We start from the raw sequence: 14,887 nt of genomic DNA, 5'->3' as shown, positions 1-14,887 counted from the left end.
ATTTCACGAAATTTTATGCCAAATATATCTATGCGTATTTTCAGAGGAGAGGATTTGTAGTTTTAAACAGATTCGCTAGTAATTCCAGACTCTAAGGTTAAGACCAATGGCTTCAGGCCAACGTGTGGTGGAGATCTTATCAATAGTGAAGATTCCAACTCCAGGTTAAAGTCCTGGGTATGATCTCTCAGGTCTGACCAAAGACAATTGCAAGGCTTTTCTTGGCAGGTCTCAGGGGAGAAAGTTGACCTCCGCACATCGCAGTCTCTGGAGGAGGGAGGTGCAGTGAAGGATTCAAATCCCCCTACACTTACTACTCACACACTTACGGATATTCACATTCATAGCCAAGACATCTCCATTTGGGGTCCTCCTTATGTATAGCCCTGTGAGAGTGGGGGCACTTTTCAGGCACATCCACCAAGATGTTCCTTATGGGGGGACCTTGACTAAGACTCTTCTCTCCATTGGGTACTCTGACCCAGTACCTTTTAACCCTAGTTCTTCCCCTTCCCTCCTTTTTCTTTTTCTTTGTCTCTTGCCTTCACTTTTGTGATAAATGAATAAAGGCCTGGTTGTTTCTTTCAGTTTGGCTTGTTGTCCTACTTGATCACCTTGGGATCTGGCAGCTCAGCAGGAGCCGAGGGACTTTAAGAGGTCTCTCCTCCTTGAGAAGGTCACACTAAAATAATCATTTAAGGGAGATCTTTACAGAAGAACGTGAATATCTCAGAGACATGGTTAATTCCAAGGAGCCTCAAAATGACCCATGTTCTTAATAATTCATGTGGATTCTTCTTTACTTGGCCAGTAATCTGATTTTAGTTCTATTTGGCATTTGGAAACTGGTGAACATACTCCATCTAATTCTGGCTTTTTCTTCCAAATGTTCCACCAGGGTCACCTGTGGCCTCTGGTGTTAGTCAGACTATCCAACTACAATTATAGCACAAAACCACTCATTAGAATGGATCCCAGGCTTACACAGTAGGCTCAGAGAACAGCCACACCTGCCCCATGTTAGGCACCTCGCCCATGCATTTGTGCACACACTCAGGCTTACATGCATTTATTTCACTCAGTAATTTTTACTCATCTATTTGGCATTTTCCAATTATCTTAGAACTGAGGCCTTACTACTCCTATGTAACTGAGTTGGACAGGAAGATGAGGGCAGGGCATTGACATACGTTAAGCAGTGACCTTTAAGAACTATGAAAAATGCTTTTATAAACCTTATCTCCTGTGATCCTTCCATGAATGTCGTTTCGCAGAAGAGGATATGGATTCGCAGGTTAAGTAACACGCCCAAGGGAGCAAGTGGAGGCTTTGGGATATGATTGCAAAGTCTGTGTCCTTTACCCCCGTCCCCCACAGTATTTCCCTGGATGGAGGTCTGCTCTGTCCAACCTACCATTGTCTATTGAAGTTATTCATGATGTAATAAGACTACTCTGTTAATGTTTGTATTTGTCTGTTCAGGCTGCAATAACAAAATACCACAGACTGGGTGGCTTAAACAACAGAATTTTATTTTCTCACAGTTCAGGAGGCTGGAACTCCAAAATTAAGGCCCGTGGGATTGTTTTTTCCTGAGGCCTCTCTCCTTGGCTTGTAGCTGGGCCACCTCCTTGTTGTGAACTCATGTGGTCTTCTCTCCGTGTGTGCACATTGCTACTGTTTCTCTGTGTGCCCAAATATCCTTTTTTTTTTTTTAGATGGGGTCTCGCTCTGTTGCCCAGGCTGGAGTGCAGTGCATTGATCCTGGCTCACTGCAACCTCTGCCTCCCGGGTTCAAGCGATTCTCCTGCCTCAGCCTCCCAAGTAGCTGGGACTACAGGAATGTGCCACCACGCCCGGCTAATTTTTTAAAAATATTTTTCGTAGAGATGGGGTTTCATCATATTGGCCAGGCTGCTCTTGAACTCCTGACATCATGATCTGCCCACCTCGGCATCCCAAAGTGCTGGGATTACAGGTGTGAGCCACCGGGACTGGCAGACAAATACACTTTCATGTAGCTTTGAGTTTAAAGGGCATATACAGAGTGATGCCTTTAGCATTTTAGCCTTGTTAGAGCCAGAGAAATGTATTAGTATTTGATAAAGTATAGTGAAGGAAGAATGGTGATGATAATGATGACAATGTGAACATAAAAAAATTCATTTATTGAAGCCTTATCACATGCCAGACACTTGGCTACACACATTTCTGAGAACAATTCATTCAGTCCCTACAACACATTTTTAGAGTCTTGGACCCTCAGTCTCTTCAGCTGTAACTTCTCTTAACTTCGTGGGATGGCTAATTTCATGTGTCAACTTGCCTGGGCTAAGGGATGCCCAGATAACTGAGAAAATATTGTTTTTGTGTTGTCTGTGAGGGGTTTCAAGAAGAAGTTAACATTTGAATCAATCTGCTGAGTTAAAGAATCGCCCACCAATGTGGGCAGACATCACCCAATACTCTGAGTCTCTAAGTAGAATGAAGAGGCAGAGGAAGGGCAAATTTGCTCTTTCTATTTGAGTTGGAACATACACCTTCTTGTGTCTCAAGAACCAAGGATATCAGAGCTCCTGGTTCTTGTAGCTTTGGACTTAGCCTGGTATACCATTGGCTCCTCTCGCTCTCAGGCCAGAGCACTTGGATTGAACTACACCACTGGCTTTCTTGCTTCTCTAACTTGCAGTGGCATATGACGGGGCTTCTTGGCTTCCAAAGTTGCATGAGACAATTTCCATTTTAAACTTCTCTCTGTCTCATATATATATATATATGAGACATATATATGAGACATATATATATATGAGACAGAGAGAGGTTTATAAATATATGTATACACACACACACACACACATATACACACACATTCTATTTTCCTGTTTCTCTGGAAAACTCTAACTAATACACTTCATTAGACCTCTGTTTTTCCATCTGAAAAGTAAGGACAGTAATTTTTACCTCTAGAATCGTTGCAAAGATTACATGAGACAATGGACCCAAGGGCCATAGCACAGCATCTGTTACTGAGTAAGCATTCACTAGAAATTGTATTTATGTTTGTGACTATTATAAGGAAATGTCTTTAGGCATGTGTCCAAGGGCTGAATTCAGCTGTGTCTCTCACTCCTCCCTGAGGGCTGTACCATGACCAGGTGGCTTCCAATCTGTACTCACCTGTTACCATACAGACTGTTTCTTTTTTAGTGGCAGCCCCTTAGGTCCCAGGGTGAATAGGCCACTACTTAGAAGAAGCTCATGTTTTGTGACCCCCCCCGACATTTATTACCCTATGAGAGTGGGTAGTGCCCTACTCTGGGCCTGAGGGAAACCCACAAGTGCTTTTAGAAGTCCCAGTATTATGATACCTTTCCAGCCTTCTCCTGCTTCCACTGTTCTCAACCCCTTGGCAACCCACTTCCCAAAAGCAAGAGAAGGGAAATTTTCAGATGCATTTCTGTATTAGTGTTTTCTAGAGAAACAGAACCAACAAGATGTATAGACGTAGAAAGAGATTTATTACAAGAAATCGGTTCATGCAATCATGGAGGCTGAGCAGTCTTAATATCTAGCTGCAGGGTGGGTTGGTAGGCTGGAGACCCAGGAGAGCTGATGGTTTGGTTCCAGTCTGAATCTGAAGGCCTGAGAACCAGGAGAGTCTGTGTTGTGGTACCAATCCAAAGCCTGGCAGGCTGAAGACCCAGGAAGAGCCTGTGCATCAGTGTGAGTCTGAAGGCAGGAAAAAAATCCCATGTCAGTCAAAAGGCAGTCAGGCAGGAGAGATTCCCTCCTACTTGGGGGATAGTTGGCTTTTTCGTTCTAGTTAGACCTTCAGCTGATTGGATGAGGCCCACTGACACTAGGGAGGGCAATTGCTTCACTTAGTCCATTGGTTTAAATGTTGATCTCATCCAAAACACTTCTGCAGAAACACCAGGAGAAATACTTAACCTTGAATTTTGCTTGATATTCTTGAATATCAAACACTCTATGACCCAGTCAGTTTGCCAAATAAAAGTAACCATCATAATTTTGGTTCTCATCAGTCTTGAAGAACCCTTCCTCACCCTCCAGTAAACTGGCATTTTGTTCAAAGCTTCTAAGTTATTTAAAGTTTTACACACCATTGAAGGTGAGTTTTTAATCTAAGGGGTAGGAAAGGAAGAATAGGGTGAGGAGGGAATAGCAGAAGTAATTAAAAGTAATTGTCATAATTGCTTCTTGTTAAACCCAGCTAATTGGTAAAAAGTAACAAGGAGGAGGCCATTATGCAAATATATGGCCACTCTGTTCGGCTCCAGTTGAAGATATCAGAGCAGAGAACAGGAACATTTCTACTAGCCAGTTACATGATGATCTGTTCCTTGTCCTTCCTTATCAGTAACCCTTGGCCTCTTGCAGCATCAGACTTCTGTAATCTTGTTAGTTTTTCCCAACCTGTCCAAATCCAATTCAGTATTTTCAGAGTCATTCCTGACCCTTAAGTTATACTATTTTCCTCTCTGTCTTCCAACTACTACCACCCTTTCATGCCCAGCTCAAATTGTCTTCCCCTTGATGCGTTCTGTGACTATTTCAGTCCTTAGTCTTCCATTTTCTCTGTATTCTTTTCTTCTTGCCTTTTCTGTACACTGACAGCTGCCTATATGACCTGTGTTACTAGTGGCTGCTTTTCCCTGTTATTTCCCCATCAGGAGAGTAAAAAATCTTACAACAAAGCTCTGTTTCTTGTGTACCTTCTTTAGTATCAAGAATAATCCCAGAAATAGAGTTGCTAATAGATACTTATGAATAATGAGTGGACTCTAACATGTAAGCCAAATCATATCATTCCTCTGGGCAAAACTCTCTAATGACTCCCCATCTTACAAGAAAACCTAAAGTTCTATAACAGACAGCATGGGATAGTTTGATCGGATCCCTTATCCCTTCTCTTGTCTCCTTAATTCTCCACCTTGTTCACTGGAGCATCACCTAAATTGTCTTCCACGAAAACCTCTCAAGTGTAGGGGTTTCTAGATACTGTAAGCGCAAATACAAATAAAAATAAGAGGCTGGGCCTGTAATCCCAGCACTTTGGGAGGCCGAGGCAGGTGGATCACCTGAGGTCAGGCGTTCGGGACCAGCCTGGCCAACATGGTGAAACCCCTGTCTCTACTAAAAATATAAAAAATTAGCTGGGTGTGGTGGCAGGCGCCTGGAATCCCAGCTACTCAGGAGGCTGAGGCAATAGAATTGCCCGAACCCGGGAGGTGGAGATTGCAGTGAGCTGAGATCGTGCTATTGCACTCCAGCCTGGGTGACAAGAGCCAGACTCCATCTCAAAAAAAGAAGAAGTGTCATTGTCTCTGTTGAAAATAAGGGAAGATACCTCCTTTTTCTTAGAGAATTTACTTTAGAAAACTTGTCATTGTAAATTCTCTGTCACTTTGGCAAGTGTCTTGCTCCCAAACTACCTTCTATCATCAGGATATAAGAAGTTTATTTTTCCTTTGTATAAAGCCAATTGGGAAACACAGATGGTCACTGCAATTACTCAGTGAATCTAGGATGAGCCATGTGTGACAAATCGTGCTGCCAAGTCCTCTTATGGAGGCGTAGGTGTTGTTTATTTTGAGAACATGTATGTAACGGGCTGTATCTGCTTGGCTATATAAAAAGGTGAGACTTCTTTCTGTCTTCACAATTTCTTAGTGGATCGCCTGTGATGTGCACCACATTCTGGTTCAATGTTTATTCAATAACGAAATTGTTTTCTTCCTCTTCCTTCGTGGGAAGTTTTCTGGGTTGGAGATGTGCTGTTGTCAATTGTATTTCTCTAATAGTGCCTGCCTGGATGTTTCTAGTTGTCCTTCACACTACAGACTTCTATCTTGAGAAGGGGAAGGTGAGGACTTGTGTCTACAATTTCTTCCTCCCACCCTTTGTTTTATACTCCAGTGCATTATACAGAGTGGGTGCTACAGTCTGAATGCTTGTGTCTCCTCCAAATTCCTATGTTGGAATTCTAACCCCTGAGATGATGGTGGTAGGAGGTGGGGCTTTGGGAAGGTGATTAGGTAGTGAGGACATAGCCTGCATGAATGGCATTAGTGTCCTCATAAAGGGGAACCCAGAGAGCGAGCTTGCCTCTTCCACCATGAGAGAACACAGGGAGAAAGTGCCGTCTACGAAAGAGGGAGCAGACCCTCACCAGACACCAGATCTACTGGCACCTTGATCTTAGACTTCCCAGACTCCAGAACTGTGAGAAATAGATTTCTATTGATATAAGCCATCCATTTTACGGTTTTAAAAAAATAGCAGCCTGAATGGACTAAAACAGTAGATTGTCTTTGTTCTTTTTCTTCTTGGAAAGGATTTCATTATACTATATCCTTCTTTTTCCTGGTCGCATTAATCTCTACACACCGGTTTCTTTTTTAATAGAAGAAACTCTATGATCTGTGTCTACCAGACATATATATATATATATGTATTTGATATGGGAGCTGTTTAGTTTGGCTTCTCCCAATGATAGATCCTTAGATAAAGATTTGAGTGCAAGTAGTTTATTTGGGAGGGGGAGGGAACAGACGTAGGGGAGTGGGAAAGTGAGAAATGGAGGGGAAGATGGACAGCAAAGGGTGGGCTATTAAGACAGTTCCTGCAGTGTGTGACTGGCACTTAATCTCCCCTGGAAGCTGGAGGAATAGTGGGAAACATACATCAGAACTGGCCCACGGAGGGGTTAGGTAGCTGGGTCTTTATTAATTAATTCCCAAGAGTCAGTGATTAAAGGCTGCTGGTGGGAGGGAGGGAGATATTTATTCCCTGGCACTTCCAAATGTTCTCACTTATGAGCAAAGCTGCCTTTAGTGGTTCAGCCAAAAGCCGGCAGGCACAGCGATGTGGATTACATCCGTGGGAGGTGTATTAGTCCATTCTCTGACTGCTATAAAGAACTACCAGGTCATGCCTGTAATCCTAGCACTTTGGGAGGCCGAGGCAGGCAGATCATGAGGTCAGGAGTTTGAGACCAGCCTGGCCAATATGGTGAAACCCCATGCTACTAAAAAAAAATATAAAAATTAGCCAGGCGTGGTGGTGCATGCCTGTAGTCCAGCTACTCTGGAGGCTGAGGCAGGAGAATCGCTTGAGCCCAGGAGGAGGAGGTTGCAATGAGCCGAGATTGCACCACTGCATTCCAGCCGGGATGACAGAGTGAGACTCCATCTTAAAAAACAAAAAAACAAAAAACAGAAAAAGAACTACTAGAGACTGGGTAATTTAAGAAGAAAAGAGGTTTAATTGACTCACAGTGCTGCAGGCTGTACAGGAAGCATGACTGGGAGGCCTCAGGAAACTTATAATCATGGCGGAAAGGTGGAGGGGAAGCAAGCACCTTCTTCACATGGTGGCAAGACAGACAGTGAAGGGGGAGGTGCTACACATTTTTATACCACCAGATCTTGTAAGAACTCACTCACTATCACGAGAACAGCAAGGGGGAAGTCCACCTCCATGATTCAGTCACCTCCCACCAGGCACTTCATCCAACACATGGGGATTACAATTCGACATGAGATTTGGGTGGGGACACAGAGCCAAACCGTAACAGAAGGACTGCTGGCATTGAGGGTCTAACCACACAGGCGGGGCCCGGGCAGTATCTGCAGCAGGAGCCTGGGGTAGCATGTGCTCAACTTCGGGATGTGCTGCCAGATCCCCTCCAAGAACTGACTTGTTCCCCAGGCACTGGGAGCATGGTGAGTACACAACCTGCAGCTGTGAGCCCCTTCCAGGATTGGCTCAGCTGCTGAGCTGCTCACCCAAGCTCACACTTCTCCCCACATTTGATGACTGATCAGTATAGGAATATAAAGGCCTGGCCATCTGGCACAGCACTGCAAGGGCCAGTCTAGCTGCAGAGGACCTGAGATGTCAGCCCAGGCTCCCTTCCTTAGGGCGGATCCTAGGGCTCTCCTTACTAAACATCCCACACTCACAACTCCTTTCCCAAATCGGTTTCCCAGAGAACCCCAGTGCTTTCATGTGGTTGCAGATATTGCCAAGAACGAGAGCACATCGGCTTGATATCCTAGGACTAGTATGCCAGCTAAACAACGATAAAGGAGCTATAAATCCCAGTTTCCACAGAGTAAGTAAGAGTGGGTCTTTGTAAGGGCAATGATTATTTTTAATCATGATTATCTCCATTTTTTCTCAGAAAAAAAATTATCTTCCAATCTGGGTTCTCTTCTTTGTACCCTGTCTGATTCTTGCATTGGATCTCTTTTCCTCATTTCTGATAGCTTATTTTTCTGTCTTTAAAGGCAGTTTTTCTCTCAATCACTCAATCTTTATCAGTTGATTTCTAAGGATATATTTATTTTTCTGTACTGTCTGCCAAAAGCTGGCTCCTTAAAGAATTTTGGCTTGAGACTGCAGCTCTGGGCCTCACCGGCCTGAATGCTCTGACTCTGTGGTCTTCTTTTTCCAGCTGCATTTGTTTCTCTGATGTGATGGAGGTTCTGCTTGCTGTGGCAGTAGGAGAGGTGTTTAGATTCCCTTGAGTGGGAGGAAGCACTTTCTCCTTGGTGTCCAGGCTGAAGACACACTCCCCTTGGTAGAACATCAGGGCTCCTTACATGCGATGCCACGAATCAGCTCTCTGGCAGAAGCAGCTCAAGAGTATTACCTTGGGGTCACATAGCATCCAGGATTTGGGCTGTGCTTTTATATCCTAAAACTTAGTATGGCCCATAAATGGAGAGAAACAATAAAAGTGTGTATCAGTGTTTTTATATAAACAAAAAATTTCTGCTTATATATGTTTAAAAGTAACCTCCTTACATCACTGACTATAAAGACATGTATATATGTGTATGTATGTGTATATATGTGTGTATGTATATATGTACATGTGCATATATGTACATATATGTGTGTATATACATATGTGTGTATATGTGTGTGTATATACATGTGTGTACAGGTGTATATATTGTCAGCTCTGCAAGTATATGTAAGTATGTATATATTTGTGTGTGTACACACATGCATATATCTCGCTAGCTCTGTAAGTCAGCTCAGTTTGGGGGAATGATTTTACCATGAATATCAGATCAGTACTTTCTCAGGTATAATTTATGCCTATTACCAAAACTACACTAGTGCTGCTAAATATACATATATATTTTGAGACGGAGTTTTGCTCTGTCGCCCAGGCTGGAGTGCAGTGGCGTGATCTCAGCTCACTGCAAGCTCCACCTCCCAGGTTCACGCCATTCTTCTGCCTCAGCCTCCCAAGTGGCTGGGACTACAGGCGCCCACCACCACACCTGGCTAATTTTTTGTATTTTCAGTAGAGACAGAGTTTCACTGTGTTAGCCAGGACGGTCTCGATCTCCTGACTTCGTGATCCACCCACCTCGGCCTCCCAAAGTGCTGGGATTACAGGCGTGAGCCACTGCACCTGGCCAATATATTTTAGAATTTATAATTGTTATGCTGAACAAGGGTAGTTAGAAGACAACTTACATTTTTCTCCCCACAACTTCCATTAAGAATTATTTTGAAGGCTATTTTTTTCTCTGTCTTTTCAATCACATTTCAGGTGCCATACTATTTCCTTTCTCTTTTAGATTAATAAAACAAAGCAAGCTCTCTGATTATTTTAGTCTCAAGAATGGTTTCGGTTCAAGATTGAAAATGTCCAGTTCAGTAATAATCAAACTTCAAAAACTTTCAGAGGCAAAGCTTTCAGGCCCCCGCCAGCCTGACTGGGCTAAGCCCCAGTCATTAAATATGTTGGAGAGGCTGAGTTAGGAAGGAGAAGTGACTTTTTTTTTTTTTCTTTCCTATAATCTCATATTAGAAGTGAAGGAAGGAGAAGTGATTTCTTTGGAAAAAGTTTTTTAAGAACCTAGGCACTGTCTAGCTGACTGCCACAGAAAGTGTTTCTTATGCTTTCTCCTGTAATATATTTCTCCTGTACTGAAATATATAACTTTTAACAACTCTTGTGCAAGAAAGAGTTGGGCTTCAACTTTCCTCTGTAAACCTATAAACCAGCAGTGGTAAGAGAGGCAGGGTGGACCTCTCCCTTAAGCATTGATCTCGGTTCTAGGCTGCTCTGACTCTTCTGGGGTTAAAACAGGGAGTAGGAGAGAGATACACGCCTCTGACAATCTGACCAGAGGGTTGTCCGAATTGTGCATCTTTTGGAGCTGACTCTTGCACTCATGGGCCTCTCATCAGTGCTCTGGTATAACAATCCCTCTAGTGGACTGCTCACATCCTCCCTCACATTCTGCGTCTCATAGGACCATCCCAATTGCTTTGGCTGAGGTTGCTTCACCCTTTTGACCAGGATCCCTTTTAAATCAGCTCAGTGGCATTCCCACCCCAGATTCCTATCTGGCAGCCAGGAACCATGTGTCTTTGAACAGTCACAGATCGGGGCAAGGTTACTCTGAAACTCAGCCCTGGCTCATTGCCATGGACTGTTCAGCCCTGTCTCTCACCTGTAGTCACTTTCCCAGCCCTGAGTCAGACAGCAGTTGGCTGTGTCTTCCAAATTCAAGGGATACAGTACACTTTCCATGAAAGTCGGCTAGAAAATGCCCAGGTTCTTGAAAACCATTTCCAAAGAAATCTCTTCCCCTTCCTAATGCTTGGCCTCTCCAGCGTATTTCATGATTGGAGATAGGAGCTTAGTGTAACTGGCCAATGGGTTCTTGCCCGCTGCCTAGACAGGGCCAATTTATCAAGATGGGGGAATTGCAATAGAGAATTTAATTCTCACAGAGCCAGCTGTACAGGAGACTGAGTTTTATTATTACTCAAATCAGTCTCCCTGAAAATTTGAGAATCGGGGTTTTTAAGGATAATTTGGTGGGTAGGGGATCAGGAAGTCGGGGGTACTGAGTGGCTGGGTCAGGATGAAATCAGCGGGTTGAAGTGGGTTTTCTTGTTATCTTCTGTTTCTGGGTGGGATTGCAGAACTCGTTGAGCCAGGTTACTTGTCTGGGTGGCATCCCTTGGTGCACCAGAAGGCAAAGTCTGCCAAATATTTCAAGTGCTGATCTTAGGTTTTACGACACTGATGTTATCCCCAGGAGCAACTCGGGGAGGTTGAGAATCTTGCAGCTGGAGCCTCTGGCTGCATGACTCTGAAGCCACACTTCCTAATCTTTTTTTTTTTGAGATGGAGTCTCGCTCTGTCGCCCAGGCTGGAGTGCAGTGGTATAATCTTGGCTCACTGCAACTTCCACCTCCTGGGTTCAAGCAATTCTCCTGCCTCAGCCTCCCGAGTAGCTGGTACTACAGGCGCCCACCACCACACCTGGCTAATTTTTATATTTTTAGTAGAGACGGGGTTTCACCATATAGGTCAGGCTGGTCTCAAACTCCTGACCTCAGGTGAGCCACTGCACCTGGCCTCCAATCTTATAGTTCATTTGTTAGTCCTACAAAGACAGACTGGTTCTCATGCAAGAAGGGGCTTTATCTCAGGAAAGGGCTGTTATCATCTTTGTTTTGAAGTTAAACTATAAATTCCTCCCAAAGTTAGTTTGGCCTACACCCAGCAATGAACAAGGACAGCTTAGAGGTTAAAAGCAAGAAGGAGTCGGTTAGATCAGATCTCTCTCACTGTTAAAATTTTCTCAGATCTCTTTCACTGTTATAATTTTCTCAGTTAAAATTATTGCAAAGGTGGTTTCAATTAATTGCAGACTGCAGATCTAGGTTTCTACAGCTCCCTTTGCAAGTCCTTCTTAGGTAGATTACCACCTTCCTTTGTAATGTGAGAGCTGTTGTCACTGATAATACAGGTCCTCAGCTAAAACTAAGAGTCCCATTTTACATGTTGTTTTGCTTTAATATTTATCTCTTGGTGAATACATATACTTTTAACTCTAAGACAAGAAGGAGTTGGGCTTCAGCTTTCCACTTCAAAACTTTTGAACCTATCTTTGTTCTCCCCTCTCAGTTTTACATCTCTTGAACAATCAGTGCAACAAGCATCTCGATTGTAATCACATTGAGAATAAGTGGGTGTGACGTTCAGTTTTCACTTGCTAATTTTAGTCCTTTGAGTTCTGGCCCAAAGGAAAGGAACAGACCAATCAGCATATAGATCAAAAATCAGAATGAGAAAGCTCACCAGCCCAGAAAGCAAAGAAAAGTTTTCATTTTTCTGTTGTGATAATACAATATTTCTTGCTTTTGCCTTTGTTGTTCAACATCTATAAAATGTGATGATGAAAAGAAAGAGGTGAAAGTGAATGATTTAGGTTCTAGTCTGGGTTTTGTCACTCACTGGGTGATCTGACCAGTCTTCTCCAATGCTGTTTCATCATCTGTAAAATAAGAGGTTACACCAGTTCCAATATTATATTATTCTACCTGAAGTGATTATTAATAGTATATAGAATAATTCTACTGCTTATGTGTTTGAAATTGTTTTTAATACCAATGGTTAAGTAGTAATTGTTTTGTTTTTTTCTAAGACCACCAGATCGGGCGCAAAGGAACCAGCGACTAGGCAAGGGTAGGAGCAAAACTGCAAGTTTATTTTGGTCACCTAGCTTCAGGGGAAGAAGGTGGGTAAGGAGAGGTCTGTTGGCCTCCGGCAAATGAGGCCCACAGAGTTCTCCATGCTGCCCTCGGACGGAGTTCCGACAGTCCCGACCGCCCCGACCGCAGTGGGGAAGCTGGGAAGTCCGCGCGTGGCACTCGTCCGGAGCGGCTTTTCTGGGAGTGGGAGGGCGATAGGCGGGGCACGGGCGTGTCCGGGGGCGTTCCGCAGGTGCGACCAGGTAAATCTTGGTCTCTTCAGATTGACGTCACCTGGCGCATGCCCAGTTGGTCTGCACCTTCCCGGGCGTCGGCTGCATTTTCGCGCGCGCAGGAAAAGTTGGGGGGATGAAGAACCCGGAAGTGCGCCATCTTGCCTCCGTTCGTCCAAACAGTCCAACCTTTTATTGGTAATAGTGATAAAGGGGCGCCGTGGTCTGTCTGGCTACTTCCTGCTGTTAAGGGGCGTCGTTAAGGTCGGGGCCCATGGTTGGCATTTGGACGTACGGATGAAGAATAAAATAAGGCACAGTATTAGTATAGGAACGAGATATGGAAGCATTTGTCGGAATATGGGCAAAACCCAGAAGGAAGGTCCTGGCAAGGTTGGGGTGTTAAGGTTTTGTATCTCAGTTTTTTATTTTATTGAGGGTTTGAATGTTAGTGTCTACTAGGCCTGACTTGCTAACATAATAGCAGCACTCTTCTCCAAGGAAGAGACAAGTGCCTCCTTTTTCAGCTGTAAGCAAGTCTAGGGCTCGCCTGTTTTGGGCAGCTACTTAGGCTATTGAGGTAGTTCGGCGCTGCAGGGAGGCCAGGCTTTCAGCTGATTCCAATAACTAGAGGGAGGAAAACAGCCCGTTTTTTTTTTACGGGGGTGGCGTAGTGGCATGGAAAGTTGCTGGAAAAGCTCTGCTACTTCTGCCTGGCTGTATAAAGTTAGACTGGGGACCAAGGACACGGGGACATAGAGGGATCAGTTAATGGCTGTAGGTTAAGAGTTTTAGAGAGAGATCAGTTGCACGAGAAATAGCCTTCAATGGGGGCTGTTTGGCCTCCATTGGGTGCCTGAGCATGATTACCTCAGGATGAATTTGGAGTTGAATAACGGAAAGGAAGGATTGGGCAGTTTGGACGAGAAATAGCCTTCAATGGGGGCTGTGTGGCCTCCATTGGGTGCCTGAGTATGATTACCTCAGGATGAATTTGGAGTTGAATAACGGAAAGGAAGGATTGGGCAGTTTGGATTTCTGGTATAGTGGCGCCTGGAGTGTAAGTGAATTGTGGGATGTTTGACCAGTTGTGTTGAAGGCCATGGGCAGGGGGCTGCCACTAGGTGGGGGCCTTCTAAAGCCTCACAGAGGAAGCAGTGGGAGAGATTGGTTATATTCACAGTGTAGGTTAAGTCTAGCCTTTGGCAGATAAGTGCGAGCCATGAGAAAGGGGTCTCTATTGTGTGGAGAGACGTTTGATAGCCTTAAGGAAGACAGCTGGCAGAACTATGTACTACTGAGTGTGTTCGGCTGTCTTGTGGCCAAGTTTCAGTGATGAGAAAAAAATTGCCATACAGTAGGCGGACTAGCAAAGGTCTGAGTGTATGAGTGAAACAGCAATATAAGTATAAAATGAGACTTCATTTTCCGTGTAGTCACGGAGTGTCCCTTGCCACTGGAGATGTTCAATGAAGGTTAGGAGATGGGAGAACCACTGCTCTGGGCTATTGTCTGGAGGTAGATGTGGGTCTGGGGTTATGTATTGAAAGTCTGATAGGTTTATGTAGAAGATGGTGAGAAAGCGAGCTAAGCGCCAGGGGTCAGGGAGCATGAACTAGTTAAGAAAGTTTTGTAAGTTTGAGGCGAGTGGGGGAAAGTTGAACTGATGTCCACTGATTGTTCCCGGTGGGGGCCCTCTTTAGCTGGGAATGAGGAACGAGTGTGCAGAGTAGTTGTTGGCCAGGCAGCAACTGAGGAGTGGAGTTTTTCGTGGGGTGGATGGCTTTCCGCTTACTCCTACTATAGAGATATTGGATGGAAGGCTAGGTCCAGAGAAGGACGGCAAAACAGAATAGGTAGCCCCGCTATCTATTAAAAAATTAATTGTCTTACCCGCTACCAGGAGAGTTACCCGCGGCTCGGCGAGGGTGATGGGGGTCCCCGAGTCTCGGCACTTTCAGTTGTCGTTGTCGTCCAGATGTAGGAGCTGGAAGGAGCTCCCAGGATCCTGGGAAAGGGGGTCACGTGGAGACGCAGCACCTGTTCTCAGGGTGGGGCAATCAGACTTCCAGTGTCCTCCCTGCTGGCAAGCAGGGCAGGGGGTTGCTGGT

This window comes from Trachypithecus francoisi, unplaced genomic scaffold (genome assembly GCF_009764315.1).
Source record: "Trachypithecus francoisi isolate TF-2019V2 unplaced genomic scaffold, Tfra_2.0 Lachesis_group14, whole genome shotgun sequence".
Lineage (NCBI taxonomy): Eukaryota > Metazoa > Chordata > Mammalia > Primates > Cercopithecidae > Trachypithecus > Trachypithecus francoisi.
The sequence above is the reverse complement of the archived record's forward strand: the minus strand, read 5'-3'. Positions refer to the sequence as shown.